The following is a 23,066-nucleotide window of genomic DNA, read 5'->3' on the forward strand; positions in this document are numbered from 1 at the left end:
CGACGCCACCCCCTGGTTTTCTTTTATTTCAAATTTTGACCAGAACTTGGACTGGCTGTAACTCCTAAACCACAAGTCCAAATGAGTTGTTCTTACTGGAAAGCTCTAGCAGCACACCCAAGATGAGATTTTTATCTGCTTCCTAGATTTTCTCGTGATTTTCAGAAGTGTTCTTGATGTTTTCTTTTTGTCATTTTAATTATTTTCAGAAGGAGAAGCTTGTCTTGAAGATATCCAAGGGGAGTGTGAAGCTCCTCTGAACTAAGGCAAGCCACACAAACATTTTCATGGTGCCTTTGCAATACCCATGATTTTATTTTCAACTTGAATATATGTCATTTCTTGCATATAGTTACTAAATGAATAATAGTTGTGTTAGTTATTTTGTCATGAGCAAGATGCTTAGTTTACATAAGTGAGCACTTGAACTAGTGAGATCTAGCATGAGTAGTTTGACTATGTGATTTTGTTATAACTATGGTATGACTAGCATCGATATTATTTTTTGTATGTTCATGATGAGTTTCATATAGTAAATGATAAACTAAAAATGATGAGTGCAAATGACCAGTAAGAAAGAACTAGTAAAAGTCTAGTGATGATTTGTGCAAGTAGAACTTTTGATGAGGTTGATCTGTCATTTCTAAGTGATATGAGATGCATGTTATATGGTTGCATGAGCATGGCACATGGCGACTCGAGCATTTTATTTCAAGTTAAACCTGATGTTAATTGAACTTGAACATAAAGTTGATCGGGTCATGGTGCCACTGAGTCGGGCTGACCAGTGCAACCACATTTGGTTTTTATGGGAACGCCGTTAGTCTGTCCGTTGTCATGCCTCTTGTCGGTGCCTCCAATGAGGGAAGGTTATGAGCATGTGTTACCCTGGCCCGGTAGGCAGCCATAACCTTGTGTGCCCATTGTTGTTGAGATGGTACCTTGTCCCCATTTAGGACCGTTTTTGTTTTGACACGACGATGGCCGTTTTGCCACGACGGTGGTCGTGATGCCTTTGGTAGGCACGGGGCCACCCATGACATAGCCCAGTGGGGAGTTAGTCGAAGTGGCCGAAAGAGTGTCATGGCAACGGGAGAGTTCCATCGGAATGCCGTTGGTCCACCCGAATGGGAGTGCGAGGCCATGGGTTCTGTGGTGTGGGTACAGTGCGCTACCTCTGCAGAGTGTATTAAAATCTGTTGATAGCCGCGCCCATGGATAAGGGCCTAGTTCGTAAGTAAGTCACACCATGGATCAACTTTTATAAAGTAAATCTTGCACACTAAGTTATTTGCATGGCCTTGGTGAAATCATGATGATGTAAGTGAGACTGACCGTTGTGGTTCCGTTTGTGATCTGTGAATGATCACCATTTGGTTACAAGGTAACCCGTTGAACCAAGTGTGGTTCCGTTTGTGGTCCGTGAATGATCACAGCTTGGTAGGCAACCCGTTGGTAAGAGAGTCCGGGGGACTCGGTGCACAAGTTTGGTTGCATGGCATGAGAAGCATGTTGTCATTTGCACTTAACTTGATTAAATGTCATGATATTGTTTGTCATTATGTTTATGCTTGTTGTGAGATTTCAAGTACATTCAATGTACTGACCTGGCGTGTTATGCCAGATTTCAGGAAAGTCTAACTGGATCAGAGTGTTGTTGTGTTTAGGTCGTGTCCACATCGGTGTCCCTGTGCTATGGAGTCCCGCTTCATCATCGTTCCACTGTCGCGTAGTTGTCATGATCGAGGCCCCTTTATGTTCACTAAATAATGTACATATTGTTCAGCCACACCGAGTGTGCCGCTTGGCCTCACTACTTGATGTAATACTATGCTTCCGCTAGTATCAATAAAGCGGTTGTTTTCTATACCAAGATGTTGTGTATTGGCAGAAGACATGATCTCTGGGTTGGCCATGCAAGGTAAACCGGTTGCTCTGGGTGCCATAGTTCATTTTGTAGTGCTTTTCAATTTCAGGGTCATTTAGCTCAAAAAATCAGTAAATGAGCTGAAAAATACCAAATGAAGCCAGAAAGGGTTGAAAATTGATGACGTTTGTGCGAAGCACAAAAGTACACATTTCAAATGCCAAAACACATAAGCACCCTAACTATTACAAAGATTCCCTACGGTTTATCCAAAGTGGGACTTACCAGATATATAAGTCCGGAAACTCACTAGAGAAGAAAGTGATGACAGTAAGTCCGGAAACTCACTAGAGTGGGATCTTTCGGTGTGAAACTTTTTCTTAGCATGTGTCCCTTTGTGCCGTAACCATGGACATTCTTCATCATTTAACTAGTTGCCTGGGTCAATATTCACTGTGAAGGGAGCAATTTCATGAAACTTTTCATAATATTTTGACATGTCTGTCTTGTCATCACTCCCATGATGTTTCTTTTCCCTGAAAGAACTATGTGGCGCTTTGGCTCATCGTATGATGTATTTGCTTCCTTATATTTTCTTTTTCTCGGCTTGGTAGACACGTCCTTCACATAGAAAACCTGCACCACATCATTAGCTAGAACGAATGGTTCATCTGTGTATGCAAGATTTTTGAGATCCACTGTTGTCATTCCCTATTGCGGGTCTTTCGTTACCCCGCCTCGTATCACATTGACCCATTTGCACCGAAACAAAGGGACCTTCAAACCACATCCATAGTCAAGTTCCCATATCTCCTCTATGTAACCATAATATGTGCCATTTCCCCTCTTGGTTGCTACATCAAAGCGGACACCATTGTTTTGTTTGGTGCTCTTCTTATCTTGGGCGATCGTGTAAAATGTATTCCCATTTACTCGTACCCTTTAAAAGTCATTATATTTGAAGATGGTAACTGGGACAGCAAGTATAGGTCATCTTCAACAGCACCGTCATGCATGGCATGTGTCTGCAACCAACCGGCAAAAGTCCCCGTTTGTTCACGTGTAATCCAGTCGTTAGACCGCTCCGGGTGTTTGGAGCGTAGAATATTCTTATGTTCCTTCATCTACGGAGCCACCAAGGCAGAATTTTGTAGAACTGTGTAGTGTGCTTGGGTGAGAGAATGCCCGTCCATACATATTATTTGTTTCACTCCTAGCATGCCATTTCCACTCAGTCTGCCCTTGTGTTGTGATTCAGGAACACCAATCGGCTTAAGGTCAGGAATAAAGTCAATACAAAACTCAATGACCTCCTCATTTTCATGGCCCTTAGAGATGCTTCCTTCTGGACTAGCACGGTTATGAACATATTTCTTTAAGACTCCCATGAAACTTTCAAAGGGGAACATATTGTGTAGAAATACAGGACCGAGAACGACAATCTCTTCGAATAGGTGAACTAGGACATGCGCCATGATGTTGAAGAAGGATGGTGGGAACACCAACTCGAAACTAACAAGACATTGCACCAAATCATTCTCTAACCTTGGTATGATTTCTGGATCGATTACCTTCTGAGAGATTGCATTGAGGAACCCACATAGCTTCACAATGGCTAATCGAACGTTTTACGGTAGAAGCCCCCTCAATGCAACCGGAAGTAGTTGTGTCATAATCACGTAGCAGTCATGAGACTTTAGGTTCTGGAACTTTTTCTCTGCCATATTTATTATTCCCTTTATATTCGACGAGAAGCCAGACAGGACCTTCATACTGAGCAGGCATTCAAAGAAGATTTCCTTCTCTTCTTTGGTAAGAGCATAGCTGGCATGACCCTGATGTATGCCGTCTTTTCCGTGCATATGTTGCTGGTCCTCCCGTGCCTCTGGTGTATCTTTTGTCTTCCCATATACACCCAAGAAGCCAAGCAGGGTCACGCAAAGATTCTTTGTCACGTGCATCATGTCGATTGCAGAGCGGACATCTAGGTCTTTCCAATAGGGTAGATCCCAAAATATAGATTTCTTCTTCCGCATGGGTGCACGCCCGTTAGTGTCATTCGGAATAGATTGTCTGCTAGGACCCTTTCCAAAGATTACCTTCAAATCCTTGACCATATCAAGTACATCATCACCAGTACGGTGGCGAGGCTTCGTCCGATGATCTGTCTCACTTTTGAAATGCTTGCCTTTCTTTCTTACGAGATGCCTGCTCGGAAGAAATTGACAATGTCCCAGGTACACATTCTTCTTACAATTATCCAAATATATATTGTTGGTATCATCCAAACAGTGCGTGCATGCGCGATATCCCTTGTTTGTCTGTCTTGAAAGGTTACTGAGAGCAGGCCAATCATTGATGGTCACAAACATCAACGCATGTAGGTCAAATTCTTCCTGATCGAGCTCATCCCACGCACGTACACCTTTTCAATTCCACAGCTGTAAGAGTTCTTCAACTAATGGCCTTAGGTACACATCAATGTCGTTGTCGGGTTGCTTAGGGCCTTGGATGAGCATTGGCATCATAATGAACTTTCAATTCATGCACAACCAAGGAGGAAGGTTATACATACATAGAGTCACAGGCCAGGTGTTATGATTGCTGCTCTGCTCCCCAAATGGATTAATGCCATCTGCGCTTAGACCAAACCATACATTCCTTGCGTCATCTGCAAAGTCCCTCCACTTCCTCTCAATTTTTCTCCACTGTGACCCGTCAGCGGGCACTCTCAACTTCCCGTCTTTCTTATGATCCTCTTTGTGCCATCGCATCAACTTGGCATGCTCTTTGTTTTGGAACAAATGTTTCAACCATGGTATTATAGGAGCATACCAAATCACCTTGGCAGGAATCTTCTTCCTGAGGCGCTCGCCCTCAACATCACCAGGGTCATCGCGGTTGATTTTATAGCGCAATGCACCGCATACCGGGCATGCGGTCAAATCCTCATACTGACCGCGGTAGAGGATGCAGTCATTAGGCCATGCATGTATCTTCTGCACCTCTAATCCTAGAGGGCAGACGGCCTTCTTTGCTTCGTACATACTCTCGGGCAATTCGTTGTCCTTTGGAAGCATCTTCTTTAACATTATCAGCAAGTTTCCAAATCCCTTGTCAGATACATCGTTCTCTGCCTTCCATTGCAACAATTCCAGTGTGGTGCCCAGCTTTTTCTTGTCATCTTCGCAATTTGGGTACAACAATTTCTTGTGATCCTCTAACATGCGTTGCAATTTCAGCCTCTCCTTTTCACTTGCGTAGTTTCTCTTTGCATCGGCAATGGTCCGACCTAGATCATCAGTGGGCTCATTTGATGCCTCTTCTTCAGCTTCTTCCCGCATTGCCGGCTCAGCTTCTTCCCCCATTGTTGTACCATCATATTCAGGGAACCCATGGCCAGGATAGCTGTCATCGTCCTCTTCTTCTTCTTCTTCTTCTTCTTTGTCTTCCATCATAACCCCTCTTTCTCTGTGCTTGGTCCAAACATTATAGTGGGGCATGAAACCGAACTCAAACAGGTGGACATGAATGGTTCTTGAGTTAGAGTAATTCCGATCATTCTTACAGCCAGCACATGGACAACACATAAAACCATCCGCCCGCTTGTTTGCCTCAGCCGCAAGCAGAAAACTATGCACTCCATAACGAACTGGGGAGAGCATCGGTCATCGTACATCCAGTGCCGGCTCATCTTCATTACACAAAACCGGAAAGACCAAATTAATACAAGTTCATACATAAAGTTCACACACACATTCTCATAAAACAACATATAAACTCTTTAACTAAAGCATTTAAATGCAACAACAAATGCGATCAAGATCGCAACTAAGGTAACAATTGATCCAACAACATAATGATACCAAGCCTCACTATCAATGGCATATTTTCTAATCTTTCTAATCTTCAAGCGCATTTCTCCATCTTGATCTTGTGATCATCGACGACATCGGCAACATGCAACTCCGATTCCATCTTCTCCTCCTTAATTCTTTTCAATTTTTCTTTCAAATACTTGTTTTCTTTTTCAACTAAATTTAACCTTTCGACAATAGGGTCGGTTTGAATTTCCGGTTCACATACCTCCTAGATAAAAATATCTATGTCAACTTGATGGGCATAATTTGTCATAAACACGAAATGCAACAAATAGTTATAAAAGAGAATATACCACATCCGAATCATAAACCAGACGAGGGCTGACGGGGACGGATATCAAAACCATGGCATTATGTATAACAAACAACGTATGGGTAAGAAAATTATACAAGTAACTATATATCTAAATCATACAAACATGATTTTTTTTATATAAAAAGATAAGAACAAGAGGCTCACCACAAGGTGGTGCCGGCGACGGGATGATGCGGGCGATCGATGGTGGTTAGGACGGAGACGGGAAGGCACTAAGTAAACCACACCTACATATGCAAACTAAGAGTTATTTTGAGCTCAAATTGAATATAAATCAAATAAACTACCACATATAATTCCTCCCAAACTAAAACCTACAAATCACTATACTTACAGAGCATTGCAACAACTAATCTAGCAATGAGAGATGAAAGGACAAAGTTGCTAACCTTTATGATCATTTGGATGGATGGGGTGCCTTCAAATCTTGATAAATTTTGGCAAAAATGGAGGATGAGCTCGAGAGGAGAGGAAGAAAACAGAGAGGAGAGGAAGGGGAAGAACAAAGAGCTCGGGCTTGATGAAGGGTTTATATAGGATGATCTTTAGTCCCAGTTGGTTATACGAACCGGGACTAAAGGTGCATCTCTAGTCCCGGTTCGTGCCATGAACCGGGACTAAAGGTGTTGGTGGGGACCTAGCCTGACACCAGTCTGCCACCACCTCTTTAGTCCCGGTTCGTGGCACGAACCGGTACTAAAGGTTCGACACGAACCGAGACTAATGAGCGCCGCGGCCTAGCCGTTGGAACCGACACTAATTGTCACATTAGTGTCGGTTCATTTATAAACCGGGACTAATGAGCTGAACATTAGGCCATTTTTCTACTAGTGAGCCCAACACTTTCTCTCTGACAATGCTCGTCGACAGAGTTAGAGTTGCCTGGTCATCGGTGAGTGTGTTCGACTATCTGGCATAGACTGACATAAGTCTAAACGCTTGTTTGCGCCGAGGGCTACGTCAGTGACCGTTGATGATGGAGTTGGATTTGTTGGCTCGCAGAGGAGTGACGACGATCGCATCGAATGGCAACCTCAAAGGCGCATTTTTCCCTAAAGGTGTGTGCATTTTTGTATGAGTTGTCAGGTTGCCCAATGCCTTATTTTTACGTGCGTGTTGTAAAGGTTTTCACCCGCATTTCGCTAATTAACCGGACATTTTCTTTATTGACTAGAGGTCCATTGGGGTCGGCTTAAATCAATTGCAGCCTGATGTGTTGTGGCCACCCAAATAAACACATCCCCACGCGGAAGAGCCATGTGACCATTTAAAAAATACCGTTTTTCTCCTTACAAGAATAGTCCATTGCATGGAAATACGATTATGCATATATGTGTATTTAAAAATTATTTTTAAGGGCTATTATATGGTGTACGCTCCTCCAAATCTTTCATAGCTCTAACAGTATCTTTCACACAAAAAATGCAAATATTTCATATCTCCAACGATATCTTCCGGAAAGAAAATAAGATCAACAATGCGTAGCATCAAATGAGTAGAGTAATATGTGAGGCTGGAGCGAATATACGTCGTATATGCAGGCATATCGAAATTATTGCAAAGGCTATTACACGGCGCACGCTCCTGTCAATCTTCCATACTACTCCATATCTACGAAGATATGTAGCAATAAATGAGCAGAGTAATCGGGTGAACCTGGAGACAACTAATTCCCCTGAGTGAATTTTTGGGCACAGCAGGATATCGACCGACTACAATTATGTGTGGTTTTAATATCTCGTGTCCATTTATATTTTTTAAAACTTGGACTTGGATTTCTGCATCTGTTCTTGCTTGCTTGCCTGGACTTTCCTGTCCGTTTGGCAGGTGGGTGGTCCTCGTCGTAGCGTCACTTGCAAGTCTTTTGTGCAACCTTTCCTTGCTTGCATCATAGAGTTCTCACGGTTTCCACCAGTTTGGTCTTTCGCTCGCCTGCAAAGACCGGTATTTTTCTAAGTATGAAACCCGCACACATACATGTAAATGTGTCCTTACATATCTATATAGTAGAACTCTATTGGTATTTCACAAAAAAAAAAGAGCTCTATTGGTAAATACGTTAACTTGTAAGCTACACAACGGAGACAAATATATGATTTTCCACACATTTTTTTCGGGCATTGTTTTGTGTGTAGCCCAAATCTCTAAAACTGGTTCTGGCAATAAAAGAATCTCCAAATCTGGGACATGTGATGCTGTTCCTTGATTGTGCGACCATGCGCGTTGATCATATCCAGTGCATGCATGAGGTAGCTTTCCTTCTTTCTTTCTTTTTTTTTTGAGAAAAATGAGGTAGCTCTCCCTTGTCCCTGATCATACCCCGAGCCGAGCTGGGTTTGCGCCAGGCATGACAAAGCCCGATGCAAAAATCCCAAGGCTGGGCTCGTCCTGGCCCGAAACATGTCAAGAATGCACTTTTCATTTAAAGTAATTGTTAGTGTCTTTAAATACATTATTATGGGAGCAACTAATTAACGAGCGCTCCTTCGGAAGCCTCGCAACGATCAGCGTCACTTGGCGCGCTCACAGCCATTCGCCACATGTCGCGCTCTGGACGCTTCCTCCGGATTTTTTTTTTATTTTTACGCACGCGTTTTTGGCTTTTTAAAAGGTTTTTTTTGGTTTTTTTTAACGTTTCGGTTTTCTACCGGTCTTCCCTAGCTTTTCGACCAAATTTTTTTTTCGAAAAAAATATTTTTTTTGCGCAAAAAATGCATTTTTTTCGCGAGAGGCACGGTTTTGCTTCCACCAGAGGTACGGTTGTGCTTTCGTGAGAGGCACGGGCGTGCCTCTTTCGGAAAGGGAAAAAACGCATTTTCTGTTTTTTTTTCTTTCGCGAGAGGCACGGTTTTGCTTCCGCCAGAGGCATGGTTGTGCTTTCGCGAGGGCACGGGCGTGCCTCTTTCGGAAAGGAAAAAACGCATTTTCTGTTTTTTTTCTTTTGCGAGAGGCACGGTTTTGCTTCCGCGAGAGGCACGGTTGTGCTTTCGCGAGAGGCACGGGCGTGCCTCTTTCGAAAAGGGAAAAACGCGTTTTCTGTTGTTTTTTCTTTCGCGAGAGGCACGGTTTTGCTTCCGCCAGAGGCACGGTTGTGCTTTCGTGAGAGGCACGGGCGTGCCTCTTACGGAAAGGGAAAAAACGCGTTTTCTGTTTTTTTTCGCGAGAGGCACGGTTTTGCTTCCGCGAGAGGCACGGTTGTGCTTTCGCGAGAGGCACGGGCGTGCCTCTTTCGAAAAGGGGAAAACGCGTTTTCTGTTGTTTTTTCTTTCCGAGAGGCACGGGCGTGCCTCTTTCGAAAAAGGAAAAAAACGTGTTTTCTGTTTTTTTTCCTTTCGCGAGCGGCACGGTTTTGCTTCCGTCAGAGGCACGGTTGTTCTTTCATCAGAGGCATGGGCGTGCCTCTTTCGGAAAGGAAAAAACGCGTTTTCTATTTTTTTTTCTTTCGTGAAAGGCACGGTTTTGCTTCTGCCAGAGGCACGGTTGTGCTTTCGCGAGAGGCATGGGCGTGCCTCTTTCGGAAAAGAAAAAAAACGTGTTTTCTGTTTTTTTTCTTTCGCGAGAGGCACGGTTTTGCTTCCGCCAGAGGCACGGTTGTGCTTTCGTCAGAGGCACGGACGTGCCTTTTTCGGAAAGGGAAAAAAACTCGTGTTTCTGTTTCGGTTTTTTCGTCGATTTTTTTCGTCCCGTTTTTTCGTGAAAAAAAAGTTCGTTAAAACCTATCAACATGGGATCTAGTTTTAAAGATCTCGACGCAAGGAATCCGATGGCGAAAATGGTTCGAGATTTGGACGCATGGTTTAAGAGATAAAATATTTTGAATAAACGGATCTATGAAAAAAGGGAAAACTCCCAGGTTGCGACAAGTGGCGCACATGCAGCGCGCCACTTGTTACAACCTCGAGAAGTTGGAGTGGTCTCCGCAAAGAGTACTCCTTAATTAGTGATTTCGCATTATTATACCAATTTAAAATTAATATAATTATTTTACCCCATTCGGGTTTTTCCGATCTTATGGGCCAGGGTTCGGAGAAACTAAGCCCATGCCCAGTCCAGATGTTGGGCTTTCAGGCTCGGGCCATCAGGCCAGGCTGCCCATGCGCAGGTCTATTCCATCGTTACCACGCTCTCTTTTTCATGGCGTATTGCTTTTTACTTTTTTTTGCGGGGAGCGTATTGCTTTTTACGCATGCTCAGTAGTATGGTATTAGCAGATAGCAAGTCATTTATTTTTAGAATGGAAGTAGTGCTATTTTTTAAATTTATATTGTATCAAGAATAAAGGTACAACCAAACTTCAACCAGACATGTTGGACAAAAAAAAATCGCTTTTGGGCTATTTGATTGTGTGCAAACACTCTTGGACCTGTATGACACGATGCTTAAAACACATCTGGACCTGGCTCTAGGGGAACGTGCAAATTGACTATTTTTCTAGAGCCAGGCACAAGTGATGCAAGTCAAGCGCATGGGGTGGCTCTGGTGCTTTGATAGGTGAGTTTGCACATGTTCTGTTCCACTCACTTTCTTAGTCACCTTCACATGATAAGTTTCACAAAAAGGATGCACATCAATGTTGTGATTCCATTCAGATGATCAGTTCCTAATTTCATGGACCGTATATCGCTAATGTGTGGAGGTTTTTTAGATGAATTTCGGCAAAATCTTCGCACCTGGTCGATCGTCTGAAATTTTCTTTGACTACTAGCTTCAGCTGTTATTTCACACGATTTTTGTGTTGCACGTTTTCTGTTTCAATGATCGTAGACGAGCAGACCTACATCTCCTATTATACCACACAAATGTATGCATGTAGACATGTTATGAAAACAGGTGAATTTGGGCAAAATCTTCGCACCTGGTCCGCCGTTTGAAATTCTCTTTGACCACTAGCTTCATCTTGCCGTTTCGCACGACCTACTTGTTCGACATTTTCTGCTTCGCCCACCATAAACGATTATATGTGTATCTCCCTATTGTATCATACTAAGGTGTTCATGTCATGGTTTAGATGAAATTCGAGTGGCTTTTTTCTGTGCTCAGTGATCATCATCAACCTTGCCACATGGACGCCATGTCATGCGTGCTGCTGCCGCCGGCATCGTTCCTCTCGGCCTCATCACCCGCGAGCTATACAAACGTGTCACACCTAGATGTCGGTCGGGTGAAAAACAATTCTCCTCCAATCAGTTTCGTGACCGTTGGATGAGCATCCGAGGGCTGCCACACCTTCTTCTACCCCAACCGGCTTTCTCTTCTTCCTTCAACACCTTGTTTTAGCGTGAAGTAAGTTCACCACGTGGATAAGAGGTCAGATTAATCATCTGTGCTTACTACCAAAACATCAGCATGTTGCATCTGAGGAGAAACTGTGTGTAACCAAATAATTGTGTGTGCTCTTCTCAGCCTAGCTGAGGAGGATGCAGAATACCAAACAATCTGCACAACGCGGTTTTTTCTGCGTATTCACCTAGCCAGACCCAACTCAGCCAGACTCGCCGGTGACGAGATAGTGATGTAGGCTACAAAACACGCCATCGGTGTATGTACACAATCGATCAACCAGACTCTCAAGTTAGCAAAATAACCCACACCAATTCTTTGTCATCTAGCTTTCAACAAATAATATAGTACTTTGAACTAGAATCTATAATCTGTCAACTGAATCCAATTGACTTTGAACTAAATTATAGGAACTTTCAAATCAAATCAAAGAGAAAAAGAATCTGCCACTAGTCGAAGAACCTTCCATTTAAAACTTATAACTTTAAAGAACATGAATCGGTACAAAGCTCAATACTAACCTTTTTTTAAAGCACAAGAGAGGAAAAACAACGAACTTCTTTAGTTCTTACCTGCTACCTGCTCCTATGGTGGAGAGTGTCGACTACACGACATTGTTGACCTCAGTCTAGTCGAAAGTCTGTTCTTGGTATCTCACCTATGTACGTGGGTCTAGATTTGATCCCTCGACTTCAATACATAATATATTAATTTGCTTAAATTTTATATCCTAGGAAATTTAGTACATGTCCCATTGTTGAGAGAAGTTTTGCTGAAGACACGTTCTTGGTTTTATACACGTGAAAAAAAAGGAAAAGGAATTTTGGAAGAAAAAGAAGATGGATAAAGTTAGAGAATACGAGTATCTGAGTTTTTCTAATCCAAAATGTGCCTTCATGTTATGTTGTGTTCTTTCAAATTTTCAGATTTTCTTTGAAAATTTCCCCCTTTTTATAGAATTATATAATTTTCTTTGAATTTTTAGATTTCCATTTGCCTTCTAATTTCCCTATTTTCCCCTCAATTTACACTTTTTGGGTACTTTTTACAAAATCTTATTATTTGTATGCTGATTAAAGTGCCATGTATGTAGAAAAATTGTGTGCATTTTTTCCTTTTAAATAATATGTGTAATAATTCCTGAAAATCATAAATAGAAATTGAATAAAGGGAAGACTGACACGAGAAGATCGGCGCCGATCACCACGGTTGAGGCGTCGCGCGAGCGGGCTCGGCGGTGGCCGTCCGTAGTCACGGTGTTGTGTCCCCCCCCCCCTCGGTCCACCAGAACTGGCTTGGGACGCAGGTGTGGACGCTCCCTATTGTGGGGGGCGTCGACCCAGATCCCGTGACTGATGTCGGGTTAGGAATGAAAGGAGACCCCTTTCTTTCCTTCTTCCAAGGTTGGTGCTCCATGATGTGGGTGGATGTGGGTGGATGGTGGTGGTTTGGACGTGGATGCCAGAGCGATGGCTTCGGATGGCGGTCCGCATGGTTGGCTCTCTAGCGGGCACCATGTCGGTGGTGGTGGCACCCTCTCTTTGTTGTGTGGGCGGCTTGAGGGTAGTGGTGGGTGGCTCGGGCGCTCCTGTCTTTGGCAGTGGCATCCCCCGATCCGGGCCTGGGGGCCTGAACTCGTTGCACCTATCCTGAAGACCTCGTGTGGCACACAGGGGAGCTGCCGAGCGAAAGATCGGCGCTTTGTCGCCGGCGATGGCGACGCTTGCGGGCGCTGCTATCTTCCTGAAGACGTTGTCGTGGTGCTCCTCTTCGTGCCAAGGTTCCGGGTGAAGACCTTTGTCCCTTCTGGACTCGGCAGCGGTGACGCTTTGCGTCGTTTTCCCTCCTGGGGGCATTGTCGTGGAGTTGGTGTTTAGGGCATTGTGGGGCGTTGTACTCAGTTTTTTCAATGATTTCTTTCAGTAGCGTAGTAGTCGTGTTTTGTATGGTCCGATTATCTTGGGATCGGTATTGTATGATGGTTATATCACTATCTCGTATCGTTTGGCCGTATACTTGATTTGGTGATTGCTTTATATATAAAGCGGGGCGAAAACCTGTTACTAGAAGACTGACACACTTGTTGTTTATCAAACCCTACTTATTTCATCAACCTACTGGTACTGGGCACTGAAGACGAAGAATTGTTATTTTAACACACATCCAGAATCTTTACAGGAATATATTTTGTAATCTAATACTCCCTCTGATCCAAAACTGTGTCGCTTATTTTGTGCATATGATGTACTAGAATGTAAAAGAAAAAGGGCGTATATTTTTTTTAAACGAGGCAAAAAAACATTCCATTTTCATTAATTAAGAAGGAGTGAGAATTGCCTGGTTAATTGGCGGAAAACCGGGCTAAAACCAATACAATTTAACCCACATAAAGTGGGTACCACTAGTCAACCTGGCCACCAACATGGGATCACAGAGCTATAAAGAGGAAAAGACATCCACCAAACAGTCGCAAGCGTCATCGTCATCACTGGTTACCTCCGAGCGAGCGACTCCGACTTCACCGTAGACGTTCATCATCAAAGCTAACTCGCAAACAGCTGCACAGAAACCATGACGACACGTGCCAACAGAAGACCACACGCGCGAACAACCGACAGCTCCGACTCTGATGACGATCGTCACAAGGGAAATATGCAGGACTTGCGCTGGCCGTGCCCAAAAGAGCACCTCGGACATGCCGGGAAGATCCGACTACCGAAGACCGAGCCGCGACCAAAGTTCCTCTAGACGCCATCATCGTTGCCAAACAGAAATCAGCGCCCCCGAAAAGGCCGCCTCAGCAAACTACGCGGCGAAGATGCCGCAAACCACGCGACGAAGATGCCGCAACCCACACGGCGAAGATGCCGCCATCCACCGGTCTCCCAGTTGTAATTGGCTCCGAGACGATGCCCCCAAGAAGGAGAAAGACGCGAAGACGCCTCCATCACACGATCTAGCCGATCTGAGGTTTCCCTCTGGAGCCAAAGCCGTGGGGGGAAGCAGGAGCACCTCCACGATGACACTTCCAAGAAAGATTGCGGCACCCGCGGGCGCCGCCGTCACCGGCTCCGATGGGGACCGGAGCAAGGATTTCTCCCGGAGTTGCGCCGACCACCAGCCGCCACCGACCACCGCCTACCAACCACCACCCCTACTGAGAGCAACCTCACTCCGACCGCGGGATCCCTCGTAACCAGACACGCACCACCTCCGCGGCCGTAGCCACCGCCCACCACCGCAACCACCACCACCGCAGCACCCGCGCCACATCGCGAGAGGAAGCAACAAGATCTGAGATACACCGATTGCTACCTCTTGAGCATGCATTGGTTTTCCCTTGAAGAGGAAAGGGTGATGCAGCAAAGTAGCGTAAGTATTTCCCTCAATTTTTGAGAACCAAGGTATCAATCCAGTAGGAGGCTACACTCAAATCCCTCGTACCTGCACAAACAAATAAGAACCTTGCAACCAACGCGATAAAGGGGTTGTCAATCCCTTCACGACCACTTGCAAAAGTGAGATCTGATAGAGATAATAAATATTTTTGGTATTTTTATGATATAGATTGGAAAGTAAAGATTGCAAAATAAAATAGATTGGAAACTTATATGATGGAAAATAGACCCGGGAGCCATAGGTTTCACTAGTGGCTTCTCTCAAGATAGCATAAGTATTACGGTGGGTGAACAAATTACTACTGTCAAACAATTGATAGAAAAGTGCATAGTTATGAGAATATCTAGGCATGATCATGTATATAGGCATCACGTCCGCGATAAGTAGATCGAAACGATTCTGCATCTAGTATTATTACTCCACACTTTCGACCGCTATCCAGCATGCATCTAGAGAATTTAGTTCATAAGAACAGAGTAACGCATTAGACAAGATGACATGATGTAGAGGGATAACTCAAGCAATATGATATAAACCCCATATTTTTATCCTCGATGGCAATAATACAATACGTGCCTTGCTGCCCCTGCTGTCATTGGGAAAGGACACTGCAAAGTTGAACCCAAAGCTAAGCACTCCTTCCATTGCAAGAAAGATCAATCTAGTAGGCCAAACCAAACTGATAATTCAAAGAGACTTGCAAAGATAACAAATCATACATAAAAGAATTTAGAGGAGATTCAAATATTGTTCATAGATAATCTTGATCATAAACCCACAATTCATCGGATCTCGACAAACACACCGCAAAAAGAATTACATCGAATAGATCTCCAAGAAGATCAAGGAGAACTTTATATTGAGATCCAAAGTGAGATAAGAAGCCATCTAGCTAATAACTATGGACCTGAAGGTCTGTGCTAAACTCCTCACACTTCATCGGAGAGGTTATGGTGTTGATGTAGAAGCCCTCCATGATCGATTCCCCCTACAACGGAGCGCCGGAAAAGGCCCCAAGATGGGATCTCACGGGTACAGAAGGTTGTGGCGATGGAAATAGGGTTTCGTGGTGCTCCTGGATGTTTTCAGGGTATATGAGTATATATAGGCGAAATAAGTCGGTCAGGGGAGCCACGAGGGGCCCACGAGGGTGGGGGCGCACCTACCCCCCTAGGCGCGCCCTCCTGCCTCGTGGCCTCCTTGTTTCTTTCTTGATGTCCACTCCAAGTCTCCTGGATTGTGTTTTTTCCAAAAATAACTCTCCCGAAGGATTAATTCCGTTTGGACTCCGTTTGATATTCCTTTTCTGCGAAACACTGAAATAGGCAAAAAACAGCAATTTGGACTGGGCCTCCGGTCAATAGGTTAGTGCCAAAAATAATATTAAAGTGCATAGTAAAGCCCATTAAACATCCAAAATGGATAATATAATAGCATGGAACAATCAAAAATTATAGATACGTTGGAGATGTATCAAGCATCCCCAAGCTTAATTCCTACTCCTCCTCGAGTAGGTAAATGACAAAAATAGAATTTTTGATGTGGAATGCTACCTAGAATATTTCTCAATGTAATTTTCTTTATTGTGGCATGAATGTTCAGATCCAAAAGATTCACGATAAAAGTTTATTATTGACATAAGAATAGTAATACTTCAAGCATGCTAACCAAGCAATTTATGTCTTATCAAAATAACATAGCCAAAGAAAGCTTATCCCTACAAAATCATATAGTTTGGCCATGCTTCATTTTCATCACACAAAATGCTCCCATCATGCACAACGCTGGTTTCAGCCAAGCAATTGGTTCATACTTTTTAACGCGTTTCAGCCTTTTCAACCCTCACGCAATACATGAGTGTAAGCCATGGACATAGCATTATGGGTGGAGTAGAGTATGATGATAGGGATTATGTGAGAAAACAAAAAAGGAGAAGGTCTCATATTAATGCGGCTAATCAACAAGCTATGGAGATGCCCATCAATTAATGCCAATACGAGGAGTAGGGATTGCCATGCAACGGATGCACTAGATCTATAAAAGTATGAAAGCTCATCAAAAGAAACTAAGTGGGTGTTCATCCAACTTTCTTGTTCACGAAGACCTAGGGAAATTTGAGGAAGCCCATCATTGGAATATATACAAGCCAAGTTCTATAATGAAAAATTCTCACTAGTATATGAAAGTGACAAAATAAAAGACTATCAATCATGAAGATCATGGTGCTACTTTGAAGCACAAGTGTGGAAAAAGGATAGTAACTGTCACGCCCAATATGCGATACTATCCTAAAGAGACTCGAAGGTCCCATCAAGGATAGAACCGCATATTGAGACGCTTTTGCAAGGTGGATATCATTACATCAACATTACATAATGGATGTGGATACATACATAAGGCATACAATGCCACACGAATACATCATCACAATACATAAGAGCATCATCCGACTACGGATGAAACACAAACAGAAACTCAAACGACATCCACCCTGCTAGCCCAGGTTGCCGACCTGGAACCTATCCCCTGATCGAAGAAGAAGCAGAAGAAGAACTCCGAAACAAGCAAACATCGCTCTCGCGTCATGATCATCGCACAACCTGTACCTGCAACTGTTGTTGTAGTAATCTGTGAGCCATGAGGACTCGGCAATCCCATTACCATGGGTATCAAGACTAGCAAAGCTTAAAAGGGAAAGGAAGGGGTAAAGTGGTGAGGCTGCAGCAGCGACTGAGCATATATGGTGGCTAACATACGCAAATAAGAGCGAGAAGAGTGCAAATGGAACGGTCGTGAAGTTAGCAATGATCAAGAGGTGATCCTGAACTCCTACTTACGTCAAACATAACCCAAAACCGTGTTCACTTCCCGGACTCCGCCGAAAAGAGACCATCACGGCTACACACGCGGTTGATGCGTTTTAATTTGGATCTGGTGTCAAGTTATCTACAACCGAACATTAACAAATTCCCATCTGCCACATAACCGCGGGCACGGCTTTCGAAAGTTTATACCCTGTAGGGGTGTCCGAACTTTGCCCATGATAAGCTCTCGCGATCAACGAAGGATATTCCTTCTCCGAGGAAGACCCGATCAGACTCGGAATCCTGGTTTACAAGACATTTCAACAATGGTAAAACAAGACCAGCAAAGCCGCCCGATGCGCCGACAATCCCGATTGGAGCTGCACATATCTCGTTCTAAGGGCAACACCGGATAGGTCAGCCTACGAGTAAAACCAGCCCTCGAGTTGCCCCCGAGGTGGCCCCGTTGTCTGCCCGGTTCGGACCAACACTTAGACAAGCACTGGCCCGGGGGGGCTAAAATAAAGATGACCCTCGAGAGAGCGACTCCCAAGGGAAAAGTAGGTGGTGGTGAGACAAATGGTAAAACCAAGGTTGGGCCTTGCTGGAGGAGTTTTATTCAAAGCAAACTGTCAAGGGGGTCCCATAAATCACCCAACCGCGTAAGGAACGCAAAATCCGGGAACATAACACCAGTATGACGGAAACTAGGGTGGCAAGAGTGGAACAAAACACCAGGCATAAGGCCGAGTCTTCCAACCTTTACCAAGTATATAGATGCATTAATAAATATAAGAGATATTGTGATATCCCAACAAAATCCTGTCCACCATGGAGCAATCTTCAACTTCACCTGCAACTAGCAACGGTATAAGAGGGGCTGAGCAAAGCGGTAACATAGCCAAACAGTGGTTTGCTAGGAAGGGTGTCAAAGGTTAGAGGCTGACATGGCAATTGGGGGGCTTGAAGAGCAAATGATAGGTAGCGCATCAAAGCGATAGAACGAAGCAACTAGCATAGCAATGATAGTAGTGAGATCCAGGGTAGCGGTCATCTTGCCTGAAATCCCGCAAGGAAGAAGAACGAGTCCATGAAGAAGGCAAGCGGACGTAGTCGAACGAATCCTCACAACTCCGGAACAAAACCGAAGGCAACCCGAAAAGAAGAAAACAACATGGTAAATGCACAAGCATAAACATGGCATGATGCACAAACAAGTATGATGCATGTCCGGTTTTAAAGAGCATGACATGACAAAGTGCAACAAACAACACTACAAATTAAGTGGAGCTTAATATGCAACGAGTTGCATATTGACAAAACTTCACAACATTTATTTAGTTCATCTCGTTTAAGCTACCAAACAATATTAAATGTTATTAAACATGGCAAGAGGTGAAGCATATGAAAACTAACTATTTAGGCAAGTTTAAATGAGGCCGGAACAACAAACAACAATTCCGGAAAAACCTCATATGCATATTTATGAATTCGGTACTGTTCTGCCCTAAATCATATTTTAATGTTGTTAAACAATAAAACAAAGTGCACCATGTTAAACTAGGCATTTTTCCACCCCATTTACATATAAAGTTTATTTCAAACAGAGTTACGGTTATTTAGTTATGAAATAAAACATTTTAACATGCTATTATGCAAAACAAATGCAAACATCAATTTAAACATCTTAAACATGGATGAAAGAGGCTTAATGTGAAACTAGATAAAATTCTAAGCATTTTACATGTATAAATTATTTTCATATGATGCACGGTTAATGAGTTTTTATATGCATGAACATGGAGAGGTTTTCTGTAAAACTGCAGCTATCCGGTTAAATAGCAAATTCGCAGAGGCAGGGGAAAAATGCAACGGGCCGAAACTGGCAGGCCCAAAGGTGCACAGGAGAGGCTGGGGGGCTGCTCACCCTTGGGCTTCGGCCCGGTTCGAAGCAAAGGCTGGAGGAGGCCGGTCCCTGGGCTGCTCTAGGCTGGATCGAACGAGGAGGTGGAGGGGACGCGGTCAAAGCACGGACGACGAGCGATCTGCTGCTGCTCGTTGCAGAGGAAGCAGAGGACGCACCACGGATGGGGTCAACAGCGAGGTAGCAGCGGGGTACGGTGAGGCAGGGGACTCCGGCGGGACGGCAGGGATGGAGCGGACGCGGCCTGCACTGGGCCTTGGCGACGCACGGGTGAAGGAGGCAGGAGATCGAGCCGGCGAGGTCCTCGCTCGACGCCTCGAGCGTGTGGACGATGACGGCTGCGGCGCTGCTGGAGGCTTGCTCGCCAAGGATTGCGCAGGCCGCGGCAGAGGAACAAGGGCGCGGCGGCGGGACTTGGTAGGAACGAGTAGAGGGACTTGGCCGGCGAGGAGGGATCGAGGAGCTCGGGCTCCTACCTCCTGGACGAGGGAAGACTCGGGCTGCAGCCATCCATGGCACTGCATCAGGAGGAAGACAGGGAGATGTGAGGCAGGGAAGGGGCAAGGGGCGAGTGGACCTGCTGGTCCGACGACGGGGTCCTCGGCACTCGGGAGACGGATTTGGGCGGCGGGACTTGGGGGCGCCGGCGACGCTTGGCGCGATGCAGGGCTTCGGCGGCGCGGTCAACGGGCAGGAGAGGCGGGGTCGACGAGCTTGCCCTCCTCTGCACTGCTTCGATGCAGCGAAACAGGAGGCAGAGCGAGGCGGGCATGGCGCGGCAGAGCTCAGGCCCTGGGATGCTGGCGAGGTGGCCGCCCGGGAATGACGCGGGGGAAGGGGACGCAAGGGCTGGTGCAGGAACTCCAGCGGCTTGATTCCGTCGGGTGCGTCGGCGACCTGCAGACAGGCGGCCACGGCGGGGAAGGTTCAAGAGGAGCAACAGGGAAAAGAGAGAAGACATGGGGAGCGACGGCGTGACCTGGTTGTAGCTGCTGCTTGCCGGCGTCGCGCCGGGCGCACGGGTCAGGCGCGGGGAGGACGGGGCTCCGCTGGGATGAGGGAGGAGGCGCACGGCTGCTGGTGGAGGAGAAGGGGTTGCGATCTGGTTGGACGGCGTTGAAAGCAAAGTGAAGGCGCTCGGGTCGATTTGGATCGGGAGGATCCCGAGGGCGAAGGGAGTTGGTCGGGTGGCGGCGGGAGGAATGGGATGGATGGGACATGGGGAGGATTTTTAGGGTTGTCCAAAATAGGCTAGGGTGGACTATATATATGGAAAAGAGCGAAGTTTGGAGCATCCGATCAAAATTAGACGGTGGAGATAAAATAGGCTTGGGAAGTCCAAATAAGAAACCAAAGATATTTTATAGATATTTGGGGATGATCCGGACCCAATGGTGATGACTGAGTGGGTCGGGTTCGGACGCGGGCGAGGGGGGTTTGCGGGCTATGCAGAGAGGGTAGGAAGCCGGGTAAGAGGGAAACAAAACCTGGTTGAACTCGGATCGGTCAAACAAAATCAAGGGGGGACGCGGCAACTACGAGCGAATGCAAGTTTTAAAAACAATGACAGCAACGAGTGCCGATGCAATGCGAATGATGTTGTAAGATGAGATGCACGACATGAACACAATGCAAAACAAAAGACAAAACCCAACCACGGAGGAAATAACATATCGCGTCTCCGGAAAAGGCAAGAGTTGGAGTTACAAATATGGAAAGTTGTATCCGGGGCGTTACAACACTCCACCACTACGAGAGGATCTCGTCCCGAGATCTAGGATGGCACCGGAGGGAAAAGGAAGAGGAAGATAAGAGGTAAAACTAAGTTGCTTCTTTGACAAACAAGTGAAACCACGAACCTTGAGAGATTGAATGAACGAAAAGAGAGAATACAAGGGAGATGAACGAGATTGAAAACACTTTGTTATCCAAGGAACATGGAAATACGGCAGGAAAGAAGAGCTTAAGTGACAAGATAGACATTGAAACCACTCCGCTTAAATGGATAAGCAAGAAAAGAACACGATCCTCACAATTTGAGATGATGAGTGAAAAGAGCAACATCACAATGTCTCCGGGAGAAAGAATAGAAGATAGATCATTGGAATAACAGAATGGAGTAGAAAATGCCAACTTCTGCCACAAATGAGCTTGGAAAGGACCCTTCCAAGAAGGTTAGAACGAAATTGTTGGAAAACCCAACAACGAAACGAATAAGCTTGTAGTGGGCTTATGGAAAAACTTCTCAAGACTATGAGGTGACAACCGGCCACTAATGGAAACCATTGATTTGATTGAGAGCCCCAAAGAGATGAAAAACGTCTTCACCGAGATGAGAAGGAGAAAATTGGATCATTGATAAGCACCACAAATAGCAACAACCCTTAAGGAAAGGCTTTAGGTGAAAATCTGACACAAGATAACTCCAACAAAGAAGTTGATTGGTCGAAAAGATCTCTTGAACAAAGAGAAAATGATGGATTTAAAATACCTCATTCTTGACAACATATGAATCATGAAACATGAAGGAAATTGTCAAGAGTGACATAACACCACCTCAAAAGATAAGGCAGAAAGAATTGCACTTTGGAATGCAAGACGAAGAATACTTGAGCTCCTCAAAACAAAACATGTGTTGAGCACCATGTTTATTTTTGAGTATAACTTGGCAGATCATAGATTCGAGAGAAATCTTGAAGAACAATTGAAGAATGAAAAAAAATCCTTGACGAACCACCATGTAGAGCCTCCATGAAGAACTCCGGTAATAGAAGGATGATAAAAAGAAAGAGAGGTTGAAAACACAAGGTGAAGCCTTGCAATGATTTAGATGGCGCTTTGCAATGATATAACCGAGAAAACTTGGAACTCCGGAAAAAGAAAAGATGAAACACTAGAAACGAGAATTACTTCATCATGAACAATCTCCGGAAGAAAAGAATTGAATCACCTCGAGGAAATAAGAATAAGATTTATTGTATGCTTATCCTTCATCAAATTAAATTGATGACAAGCAATGGATTTGGCATACTACTTATTCTCGTAGAAAGGATTAAGAGAGATATAGCGCAAACTTGAGAAGGTATTGATGGAACCACCGGTGGGATTTGGAAACAACGAATGAATTGATATGATAACGAAGGAACTGAAATCTTGAACGAACCACCATAAGAATTCAAAAATGACTGATGAAAGAGAATGAATCACCGGGAAGAATTAGAAGAACCAATATGCTAGAGGGGATTTAGGTACATGAGAACGAAGAGGCCATGATCTGATTAGAGGATATTTGAACGATCCACCGGTAAGATTTGGAGAATGAGATCTGAAAGCTGGAATGAATAATTCTGAGATGATGGCTCCGGAGAATCAAACTGAAAAGACTCCTGAATTGCTCCGGATGGGTGAATAGAATTAAGCAATTATGAGAGGATGGTATAAAGCTAGAACCATGAATCTCTGGAAGAACGGTTAAGGATTTAAGAGGAACTCTTCTTCGGTCTTCAAAATCTGAGAATGACGAGGAGAAACACCACCCAATTGTTGAGACACTCCGGAACAAAGAAGAATAGAAATGATGAACCAGCGATGAAAA

Source organism: Triticum aestivum, chromosome 1B (genome assembly GCF_018294505.1).
Source record: "Triticum aestivum cultivar Chinese Spring chromosome 1B, IWGSC CS RefSeq v2.1, whole genome shotgun sequence".
Taxonomy (NCBI): domain Eukaryota; kingdom Viridiplantae; phylum Streptophyta; class Magnoliopsida; order Poales; family Poaceae; genus Triticum; species Triticum aestivum.